Source organism: Nomascus leucogenys, chromosome 8 (assembly GCF_006542625.1).
Source record: "Nomascus leucogenys isolate Asia chromosome 8, Asia_NLE_v1, whole genome shotgun sequence".
Lineage (NCBI taxonomy): Eukaryota > Metazoa > Chordata > Mammalia > Primates > Hylobatidae > Nomascus > Nomascus leucogenys.
The window spans coordinates 54,244,393-54,255,684 of record NC_044388.1 but is presented as its reverse complement, the minus strand read 5'-3'; positions in this window follow the sequence as shown (position 1 = coordinate 54,255,684).

Genomic DNA, 11,292 nt, shown 5'->3' with positions numbered 1-11,292 from the left:
ATCCCGAGTGAGATAGTATTGTTAATTCCATTCTATAGATAAGAAAATAGCAGCTAAAAGAGGACTTATGTAAGGTCGTAAGTGGCACAGGCAGGATTTGAACCTGGGGCTGTGCTTCCAAGTTACCTCAGCTGATTAAAGTATGATTAGGCATTTTGACCCTATCCCAGGGTTTCACTGTGCGGCATGGGACTCAGCAGACATGCTTGTTTAAACGCAGATCACTGGGCCATTCTTCCAAAGATTTTGATTCAGTAGTACCGGCATGAGACCCAGGAATCTGCCTTGAAGATTCACATGCATCTCTGTACCGCTCACTGAATAGAGTAGGGATTTCTTCTTTTTTAGTTCAACTATACAAATGGAAAGAGCATCTTGTGGATGGACATGAATAAGATTAACTCAGGAAAAACCCAAGACCAAAAAGATCAATTTATGTCCCCACCAATGGTCTCAGCTGAACAATTCTGCAGGAGGCCAGCTTAATTAAACTACAACATGATGGGAAGAGCTAAATGGTTAAAGAAAAATTACCATCATATCCTTTTCCTACCTAGTGTTTACTGTGTGGTACTAAAAGAAATCACGGTTTTTTCAACCTCTTCAAAGCAGAGGCTGGGGCTGGGCATAACAGCAGGTGCACTTATCAGTTGAGGTCAAGACAAACACAGGGATGGCATCAATTGGTGTGAACAACTTTCTTGGGTGATCTGGGCCAACCAGCCCCGTATTTGGGGATTAAGCACATAGGCTTTAGGGTTTGACCAGCCCAAATTTCATTTCTGGCTTCCTGAACAACCAGCTGTACTACTTTAAGCTGCTCAGCCTCTGTTTCTCCATATTTAGGATGAGGATACTAATAGAACCCATTTCATGAAGTGAGTATTCAATTCGAGAATGTCCGCAATCCACTTATTCCTGGTATGCAGGAAGTGCTCAACAAGTGGTCAGTTTGATGAACATAGTTATCGTCTTCAAGTTCTTTTTTGCCTTAATTACCTACTCGATTCTGCTTATATAAAAAAGTCACTGTTAGGACTTCTTTTTTCTATTAGTGTTTCCTGGAATGCATCCAGTGTTCCCCGTATAATACATCCAGTACTCCATTCATGAGAAGTGACCCTCAGCCCTCAGCCTTGATGTGACAGCTGAGCCCTTCAAGTGGTCAATCTGTCCATACCTCCAAGTGCCTAATGACACTGCACTTAAGGTCTATGGCCTGCTTTGGGTGGTGTCAGAGACTTTCCTTACCCCTGATTGTTCTGCTGAATGTGCAGAGCATAGTATATGCTCCAGAAAAACTTGTTGAGTGTGAATTCGTACATAGAGCCCTGTGTTTCAGGAATTACCTAGAAGCCCTGTGATTCCCATAATAGGAGATACATAAGAAAGTGGGATATTTTTCTTTCCAGCTTTTATTTTAGGTTCAAGAATACATATGCAGGTTTGTTACATGGGTAAATTGCACGTTGCAGGCGTTTGGTGTACAGATAATTTTGTCTCCCAGGTAATCAGCATGATACCCAATAGGAATACCTGATAGGTAGTTTTTCTATCGTCATTCTCCTCTCACTCTTCACCCTCAAGTAGGCCCCAGTGTCTGATGTTCCCTTCTTTATGTCCATGTGTTCTCAATGTTTGGCCCTCACTTGTAAGTGACAACATGTTGTATTTGGTTTTCTGACCCTGAATTAGTTTCTTTAGGATCATGGCCTCCAGCTCCATCCACGTTGCTTCAAAGGACATGATTGCATTCTTTTTCATGGCCATATAGTATTCCAAGGTGCAAGTGTACCGCATTTTCTTTATCTAGTCCTCTGCCGATGGGCATCTAGGCTGATTTCATGTCTTTGCTACTGCGAACAGTCCTGTGATGAACACATGCATGCATGTGTCTTTATGGTAGCAAGTGGGTTTCACTGGAACTTGATTGCTGTGACTCTATAGAAATGATAGTAATATTTAATGCAGAGTAAGGGTAATTTGTGGCAATGTAAAGTCTGAATAAAATTGGGTCTTGGGTAAAATTTTTCCAAAAATATTTAAAATGTGTTCCCTGATGTTGGGACACCTACTCAGATGTCAATAGGAGAAATGAGAGGTTGGCCTTGTTGGCCTTCACCTACTGGCCTTGGCTGTTACCCTGGTGCAGTATTTTGCCTGGAGTTTGAGATTCCTGACAATAAATTATTACCTGCCAGATGTCTCATAAAAATAAAAAAACGATTTTATGAAGAAACCCAAGATCTCATCAGCCTTTTGAACAGACACCAAAGTCCTTTTAGCCACTGCCAGCTTTATAAGGGAAGGCCACATAAGATGCGACCTTCTGAGTGGCCCCAATGTGGCAGTGTTAAGAGTACGGACTCTGAAATCCAGCTGCAGTTTTCATTACCTGTGTGAGCTAGGGCTGTTCACTTAATTTCCCAGCATCTCAGTTTCCATATCTGTACAATCTGATGAACGAATGTAACATACTTACATATTGCATGATAATGTTTGCTGTTATTCCTTGGCAGGCTGACACCTGCCTACATCAGCCATGGTCCAGTTCCAGGAATAGGAAACCACTTCAGCTATTTTTAAGGAAAGAAAATGTAATGCATTGGAAGGGCTGGAGGAAGGACTCCAGGAGACGGCCTTGGAACTGCTGAGCTCAAGAGTAAGAAGCCACAGCTGAGATGCAGAGATCGGGAAGCGAGTGATGCCACCACTAGGAAGCCGAGGAGCAGACAGAGCTGAGTCGGTCACCACAGCCACAAGAATGCCTTTCAGATCCATGAAGACAAGTCTGAGCATGCTGCGCAGGCCCGTCTGTGATGGCCCCAGTGGTCCCTGCCTCCAGGTGTCCACACCTTTGTGTGGTCTCCTCCCACATGGTACCAGGGATGGTCTGTATGAGCAACAGAATACAGCAGAAGTGAGAGTGTCCCACTTCTAAGACTGGGTTTCAGAAGACACTGTGACTTCTGTCTCAGTAAGGCACTCACAGTCTCTGTCTCTCCCAGGTCTTTTGTTCTGGGGGAAACCGGTTGCCTTGTCTTGAGGACATTCAGGCGGCCCTGGGGAGAAGCCCACGTGGTGAGGAACTGAGGCCTCCTGCCAACAACCGTGTGAGCGAGCGTGGAGGCAGCTTCTCCAGCTGACAGCTGACTACAGCCTCGTGAGAGGCCCTGGGCCAGAACCACCCGGTTAAGCTGCTCCCAGACTGCTGACCCGCAGAACAGGGGGAGAGAAGAAATGTCTACTATAGTGAGCGGCTGACTTCTGGAGCAATTTGTTACTCAGCAATAGATAAATAATACAGCATCTAACTAGGAAGACTTAATTCACCTCCCAATCCTAGCAGCAGGGAATGTGAGGCACAGATTTTAGCCTTCCAGTGCTGTGGCGCAGAGCAGTCCGTGAGGAGGAGGGGCTGGCTGCTGAATGGTCTAATCCACAGAACGTGCCACACCATTTTCTCCCAGGGAGGCTGACGTGGATAGTGTTTTTAAGAAGCAAGGGATCTGATAACCAACATATTCCAGAGAACTCCCTCTTGCCAGAATCTTGTCCGCCTTCATTCACCATTGCAAATGAAGCCCTTCTTTTTTTATGATGATTGGCATTCACCAACAGTTTGTCTCTTTCCCTCGATGACACAGAGAGAAGAGAATTCTTTCTGTATCACATAGAGCTTTCACAAAGAATGTCTCAGGATTCTCTGCTAAGCAGAACCCTTTCCTCTTAGGGGCTTACAATGAAGTGCAAATACTGTAGCAACATAAAGAAATCTGTGCAAGACAACAGCTTGGGACATGAAGCCCTGCTTGCAGGCTAGTAGCAGACCCATTTGACTGGACCCACTTTGGCTATTGTTGAACAATTCTTGAGCAGCTTCAGCGACCCTCTGCCCACACCACCTGAGGTGGAGAGAGGCCTGAAGGGACCCAAATGACCCTATTTAAAGGGGAAATTGTTTTCCTTGGTGCTTCTCAGAAGTACGTGAAGGAAAAGTCTATGCTTTATAAAAGCTAATGCGTGGCCTTTGAAGGTCCCTCACAAGGAAGTAACTGAGGCAGGTGCTAGTTGCAGCAACAGAGACATTTGTGTCTTTGTTTTCCAGAAACCACGAGAACCATTTAACAGGGAAAGGGTGTACTGGGACTGGACTTCGGCTTGGGGGACCAAGGCAGGGCTCTGTATGGAGGCAGTAAGGCAGGTAATTCTCAGAGGGTTAGTGTGGAGATCATTAGTAGCTTTTCTCTGAGAAATTAACAGAAGGGGCAAGAGTGTGAAAACGTCCCAGGGTAGATGCTGTCCATGAGTGAGAGTCCTGAATAGCCAACGATTTATTAAGTGACCTTTAGAAGAGTTATGCAGGGCGACAAGCGCGTTTAATTTGCACTTAGGGCTTGTGTTTCTTTAAACATGGAGTATTACCAGAGGAACTTTTCTTATCTAAAAAACTATATGGTTTGGGAAAAGTAAAGATAAGTAAATATTATATAATTTTCTGACTCTCTTAGTTTTTTTTATAACTACAAAAAGCTTAGCCCAAATCTACCCTGGACACAGTTATCAGTTTATCAGGTGGCTCTCTGTCCCTGACTAGTGTGTTCTGACTTCATTCAATAAACACACACACACATCAACGCTCTAAACGGATCCTTGGGCCCAGAGTTTTGAATTGCTGAGCATCAGCTAGTGAGCAAACACTCTGAGACATTCTGTGCTGTGCTTCTGCCAGTTCAGTTTCTGCAGTGTTGCTATCCTTAGGCTTCACATGGGGCCACTTCATTGTACTCGAACCCCATTCTGTCTTAAAGCCGGTGGAAAGTGGAAAATTTAGTTATTGGCCTCCTAAACTTATTTATGGCAAAGATGAAAATTATTGAGTGGCTCCAAAGTAGTGAATCCTAATCTTTAATCAGACACTTCTTGTGCTTAATCGAATTGATTCTGTGTTCAACTTGAAATCAAATAACAATATTAGAGAAGATTATTAAAAGTCAAAATATAAAAAGCAAGTGTGGTTGGAGAATTTCTAATTTTTTGATCTTTGAAAAAGGAACATGATTTATAAAGTATAGCATTGTTAGACTCTCAGAACAACAGGAATACCTTATATATAAATACTGGGACCAACAGGTGGACAACTCTCCAGAGACAGTTTTTTCACTGCCATGGCACAAATCGAAACTCCTCTGATGCTTCTCAGAGCTGAGAAACATCGCTGAGATTACAAATTATAATTTAGATCAGACCTCGATGCATGATCATCAAGATGTCAAGCAAAAAACAGGCCTGGGCGCTGTTGACCTCCCTGTCTCTTTCTCTCTCTCTCTCTCTCTCCCTCTCGCTCATTCTCTCCCTCTCCCTCTCTCTCTCTCTCTCCCTTTTAAAAATGTAAAACGCCTACTTCTTCAGTTACACATATACTCATTGATATGGACTAGTTGGAGATGGAGACATTCACATAAACATAGACATTGGTGTACACATAAATATGACATACAGTAAAGTCTTCTGCTCACCTTCTCCCATTCCAATCAGGGAAGTTATTTAATTGGTGAAATTTTAGAAGCTGTTGAATGATAGAACAACGGGCCAGGCACAGTGGCTCATGCCTGTAATCCTAGCACTTTGGGAGGCCAAGGCAGGAGGATCACTTGAGGTCAGGAGTTCGAAACCACCCTGGCCAACATGGTGAAACCCTGTCTGTACTAAAAATATTTTAAAAATCAGCCAGGCATGGTGGCAGGTACCTGTAATCCCAGCTGCTTGGGAGGCTGAGACAGGAGAATCACTGGAACCCAGGAGGTGAAAGTTGCAGTGAGCCAAGATCGCACCACTGCCCTCCAGCCTGGGCAACAAGAGCGAAACTCCATCTCAGAAAAAAAAAATGATAGAACAATATAGCTTGTGGGTGGAATAGGGGAATAATATTGTAAGCATGGTCCAGAATAATGTTTGTGTCTATAATAGGGTCCCTTCTCTTTCTTGGCTCAGTCGAAGACTGCATTGGTATGCCTAAGATCTGCACACATCTGGAAGACAACCAGAGAACACAGGTCTTTTAGAAATTCATGAGGCCTTAGAGACTGATAGGGCCTGCCCTCTCCCTGTCTCCCATTAGCTCTTGTTTTTTAATAATAATAGAAACTCAGTGTTTGTGCCTGCCCTTTGATGTGAAATTTCTTGCTGTGGTCATCTTGATTAAGGGAAGGATGCTATACACACACGATTTAATGTACAAAGATGTTTATCTTGGCCTCATTTACAATGGCAAACAATAAAGATAAAAGTAAACAACCTAAGAGTCTCCAGTAGATTCAGGGATGCTCATGAATCATTCATGTTATTTTAGGCGCTTCTGGTTCTAAGATAAACTCAGACCAGTGGGAATAGGGGAGTTATATTAAAATGTCCTTGGGTTGTAGGTGTAACAACAAAGAACAGGAGTTGGGCTTGGCCAGGCCCCAGGAGAACGGGAGCTGGTCCAAGGCAGTCCCAGGGGCTTTAGGGGCATGAAATTAAGGCTCATCACCATACTGTTCTGTCATTAATGAGTACTAGTGACTCTTTCCCTCTCTGTTCCAATCCCAACTTCCTCAGTAAAACTGACTTCCTTATCTACCACCTGGAATCTCTTCTCTCCACCTCACAACTTCTGCTTTTCTTGATGATAGTTTTAACTTACTTATGCTATTCATCGTTTTTGGTTCCTTATGACTTTGACTTGCTATGACCCATCACGATGCCACTGGGACTTTCATTTAAACTTTAACTCTCATTGGTAAATAACGGGTTTCATGTTTCCATTTCATATTTCTAAAATTAATAGTCCAGTGAGTAGTAACCACCACTGTTAGGGCTGAGCCTCTGGGTGCCAGTACTTACCATAGGGTGCTGCTAAGCCTATGGGTTACCTGCCCTTCTGTGAGCCATCCCTAGGGAAGGTATGGGCTATTAAAGAAACATCACTGCATATCGTACCTCTTCAGCGTGAACTGCGGCTGAGAAACTTCCCTTATAAGGGATTCTAGGCATGTGCAGGCACCATAATTAGCATCTCTAGTGTACAAACTAATATAGAAATATGAAAGCATGACGATTGCCCACATGTACTTCTAGTAGTGAGTAAATCTGTACAACTTTTTGAGAGGGTAGTTTGGCAGTATATATCAAATGACTTGAATGTTCAAAGACTTCACCCAATAATTCTGCTTCTAAGGTTTTATCCCAAGGAAAGAATCAGAGATGAACACAAAGATCTACAAGTGAGGATCTTCATCAGAAAATTATTTATATTAGGAAAGATGTTTTAAAAGGAGATGAATTAAGCTATGCTTTATGTATACATATATATATATATATACACACATATATGCAATAGAGTTAAGTTTTTTTATTTTTATAGATTTGGGGGTACTGTATCATGCAGTTTTGATACATGGATATACTGCATAGTGGTGAGGTCGGTGTTTTTAGTGTAAGCATTATTTTAGTAGTGTACATTGCACCTATTGGGTAATTTCTCATCCCTCACCTCCTTCCCACCTTCCTACCCTTCTGAGTCTCCAATATCTATTATCACTCTATATGTCCATGTCTAGCTCCCATTTATAAGTGACAACATGTGGTATTTGACTTTCTGTTTCTGAATTATTTCACTTAAGATAATGGCCTCCAGTCCCACCCATGTTACAAAAGACACAATTTCAGTTTTTATGGCTGAGTAGTGTTCCATGGTATGCATATGTGTATGTATATATATAAATATATATGTGTGTGTGTAGTATTCCCTGGTATGTGTATGTGTATGTGTATATATAAAAATATATATGTGTGTGTGTATTTTATGGTATGTGTATGTGTGTGTTTGTGTGTGTGCAATAAGTGCCCATTGATGGGCACTTAAGTTGATTCCATATCTTTTTATGCAATAGAATATTACACAGGTATTAAAGTGGTGGTATATGGTATAGGCAAATATGTAATATGTCAGATGGATGTTCAAGCTATAAAGTGAAAAAAACAGATTGAAACAATAATACTAGAATCTTAGAAAACATTCCCTAATTTTATTTATAAACACATACACAGTAAAACTGGAGAGCTATGCAACAAAATTTTAGTCATGGTTATTTCTAAAGAGAGATAATGTATAATTTTTCCAAAATGTTGTCTTATGACTAGACATTTTTTTTAATCAGAAAGATTTTACCTTTAACATCAGTGTTTACTAGGAGTTTCTGATAATGCCGATTTCACAATGTTAAGTGAAAATGAGAACACAAAATTAAACATTGCACTTGGTTACCACTATATTAAGTGGAGCAAAAATACAAGAAACACATTTCAGGGTGGGGACATCTATCTCTGGGTACTGAGACTACAGGAGACTCTCTTCTTTCTACATTACTATATTTTCTGTAATTTTCTGAAATGGGCATATGTTAATTTAAATCTTTTTTTAAATGTAAGAAAATTTGAGGATCAGAAAGATTAAGGGCTATATCCAAGGCCACAGCTGTTAGACAGGCTGGGATGGGAAAGCAGGTAATCCGATCAGGTTGTAGTGGATACTGTAGTGTGTTGCCCAGCACTCCTCCAGAAATGAATGACTATTCCCTCAAGCTTCTGGAAGTGCTGCCAGATGACAGCCCTCAGATGTCAAAGCACCTAAGCTAAAACGAGCCTCCTTCCTCAACAAAGTTACTCACCCTTTCCAGGGTGGCTCACACCCAATGATGGAGGGTCACAAAAGACTCCAGCAGGGATGGCACTAAAGGTTCTTCCAGCTCTAGAGCTCCTAGTGGGGGCCATCAGCTGGGGCCTTAGTTGGAGCTACATCATAGCTTGACTTCTTCCTCTGCCCAGTTCTGCCTCCTTCCTCCTGCTTCCCTAGGTATGACTCCTCAGAACGCTTCCTAATAAACATCTTGCATAATATTCTCCATCTCAGAGTCTGCCTCCCAGGGAACCCATGTGACAGTTGGTGCCAGATATCTTCTGAGAAAGCAGACATAAGATAGGATATTGGAGCTGGTCACCTACCAGCAAACTGATGATGAAAACCCCACTGTTAGTGGGAAATGGAGGCCAGACAGCTGCTGGCCCAAGATGAAAGGACAATTGTTGGAAATTCAACCAGTGGTGAGACAGGATTGCACATCAGTGTTAGGGAATACATTAGCTGGTGCAATGCAGCAGGCATCTGAGAAATATGAGAGAAATTATTACTATGATATAAGGACAACAGAATTGGGTGGCTACTACTGAAACTGACTGACTTCTGGAAAAAGAAAACAAAAAGCTGAGTGTGATTAACCAGCAACTAAGAGATAGTTTTGAAAGCTAGAGGCCTTCCTGGAAGCCTATAAAGAGGCTTAAATCTCCTGAAGTGGGAGGGCAGAGAAGGCTGTAGACCAGACAAAGCTTCATCTGGAGAGCAGCTGAGTTTCAGAGAGGGTTACACTTTTAACAAGGTAAGGTTGCTGTGCCAGGGCCAGGGCCGTGCATAGGAGAGAACAGGACCCTGACACACAAAATGACGGCATCTGGATAGATGTTTCTGAAGATCTCGAAGGTCCAGATTAGGCTGACAGAAGTGGACTCTCCCTACCAACCCCTTGCTTGAAGATGGTACAGAGACGTCTCCCCACAAAGCACGTGCCCCCGCCTCAGGATCCAACCCCTGTTGCCCACTGGCCACAAGTCCTAGAACTAGGGGTGAGTCACAGCATAACCCAGTCAGGGCCATGCTGGGCCTGAAAAGGGGTAAAGGGACTGTGCCTTGAAGGAGTTGCAGGACCCAGCCAGGTGGTGCAGCAAGACAGGAAAAGGTATTGGTGGGCTGGGTCCTGAGGGTGCTGGACGGGAGACAGAGCATGAGGTTTGGAATATGGTCCTTGGCCTATGGGGTAACGGCTACCAGGAATTGTTATTGGTTTGGAAATAATCAATAATGGAAAATGCCAAGGAAATGTTATTGATTTGGGCGTACTCTTTCTGGATTCAGGATGGAACACCTAGGTAAGAACCCCAGGAGATGGTGTAGACATACTGTGAGGATGGCCCCAAATAACATGGGATAGTGATAGCTGCACTGGGTGGGCGGATATGCCAGAATTTCAGCAGCATAGGGTGGAGGAAGGGAAGAAAGGCTCAGGAACGTGCACTCTCAAGTGTTTGTGCTCCATGAGGCTGGGAAACTCAGCAGAGGGATGCATTCCGTGGAAAAGCCCAGGGGACACAGTGTTCACCAAGCACTGAGGGATGTGCTGGGGAGAGGGCACCAGCTTCACTGAGGAGGCCGGTGGTGGCTCTGCAGGAGATGCTGCCCCAGAGCTGGGCTCAGTGATGGGTAGAGGGACGCACTACCTACCACTGATAGGGAGAGGGACCCTGAAGCAACCAAGGACACTTCACAGCGTGACACCATCTGTGGGAGGCAATCATCACAGCGAGTGGCAAGAAGCTGGGGCCTGATCCACAGGGAGTGAGGGAAAGAATTTATAAAACACAGTGCCCTGAGGGGCAAAATAAATGGGCAGCCAGTAAGGATAGCACTGCATCTGTGCAATCAAAGAAATCAAGGCGGGTGGACTGGAGGCCAAGAGGTGTGCCCCCAAAACCATCCTTTCTGATCCACATTTTGAATCCAGAACCCACTGACTGAAGGAGAGTCTGGATTCCCAGAAGGGAGGGAGGGAGGGCAGGAGCAGGGAGGGCAGTGCCTGCAACACCACAGCAAGTAAACATGTAATGATTCATCCAGTCTTCCTCAAAGGGACATTTACTTGGATAACTGTACACTGAGGAAAGGCAAGTACCCAAACATTTTGAAGACTGCTGGACACAGAGTCTAAGCTGACATCATAGAGACACAAAGCAATGCTGCCCTCTACCCTAGATTCAGAACATATGGGGACCAGTAATAAATGGAGTCTTGGCCCAGGTCCTGCTCATAGTGGATCCACTGGGCCCAAAGACCCCTCCTGGCAGTCATTTCCCCGGTCTTTGAACATATACTTGGGATAGACAGACTTGACAGGTGCCCAGCTCCCACACACTGGGTCCTTGCTCTGTGAGGTAAGAACTACCACAGTGGAAAAAGCCAACTGGAAGCCTCTGAACATACTGCCCCTCTGCCAGCACACAAGTACCTAGGGGCTGGCAAACTTCTGTACAGGGCCAGATAACAAATATTTTAGGCTTTTCAAGCCAAGAAGCGACATCTCCAACTCCTCAAGCAACTGCCCTCCTCCCCCAAAAGGCTAATCATCTTTCTTATATTTAAAA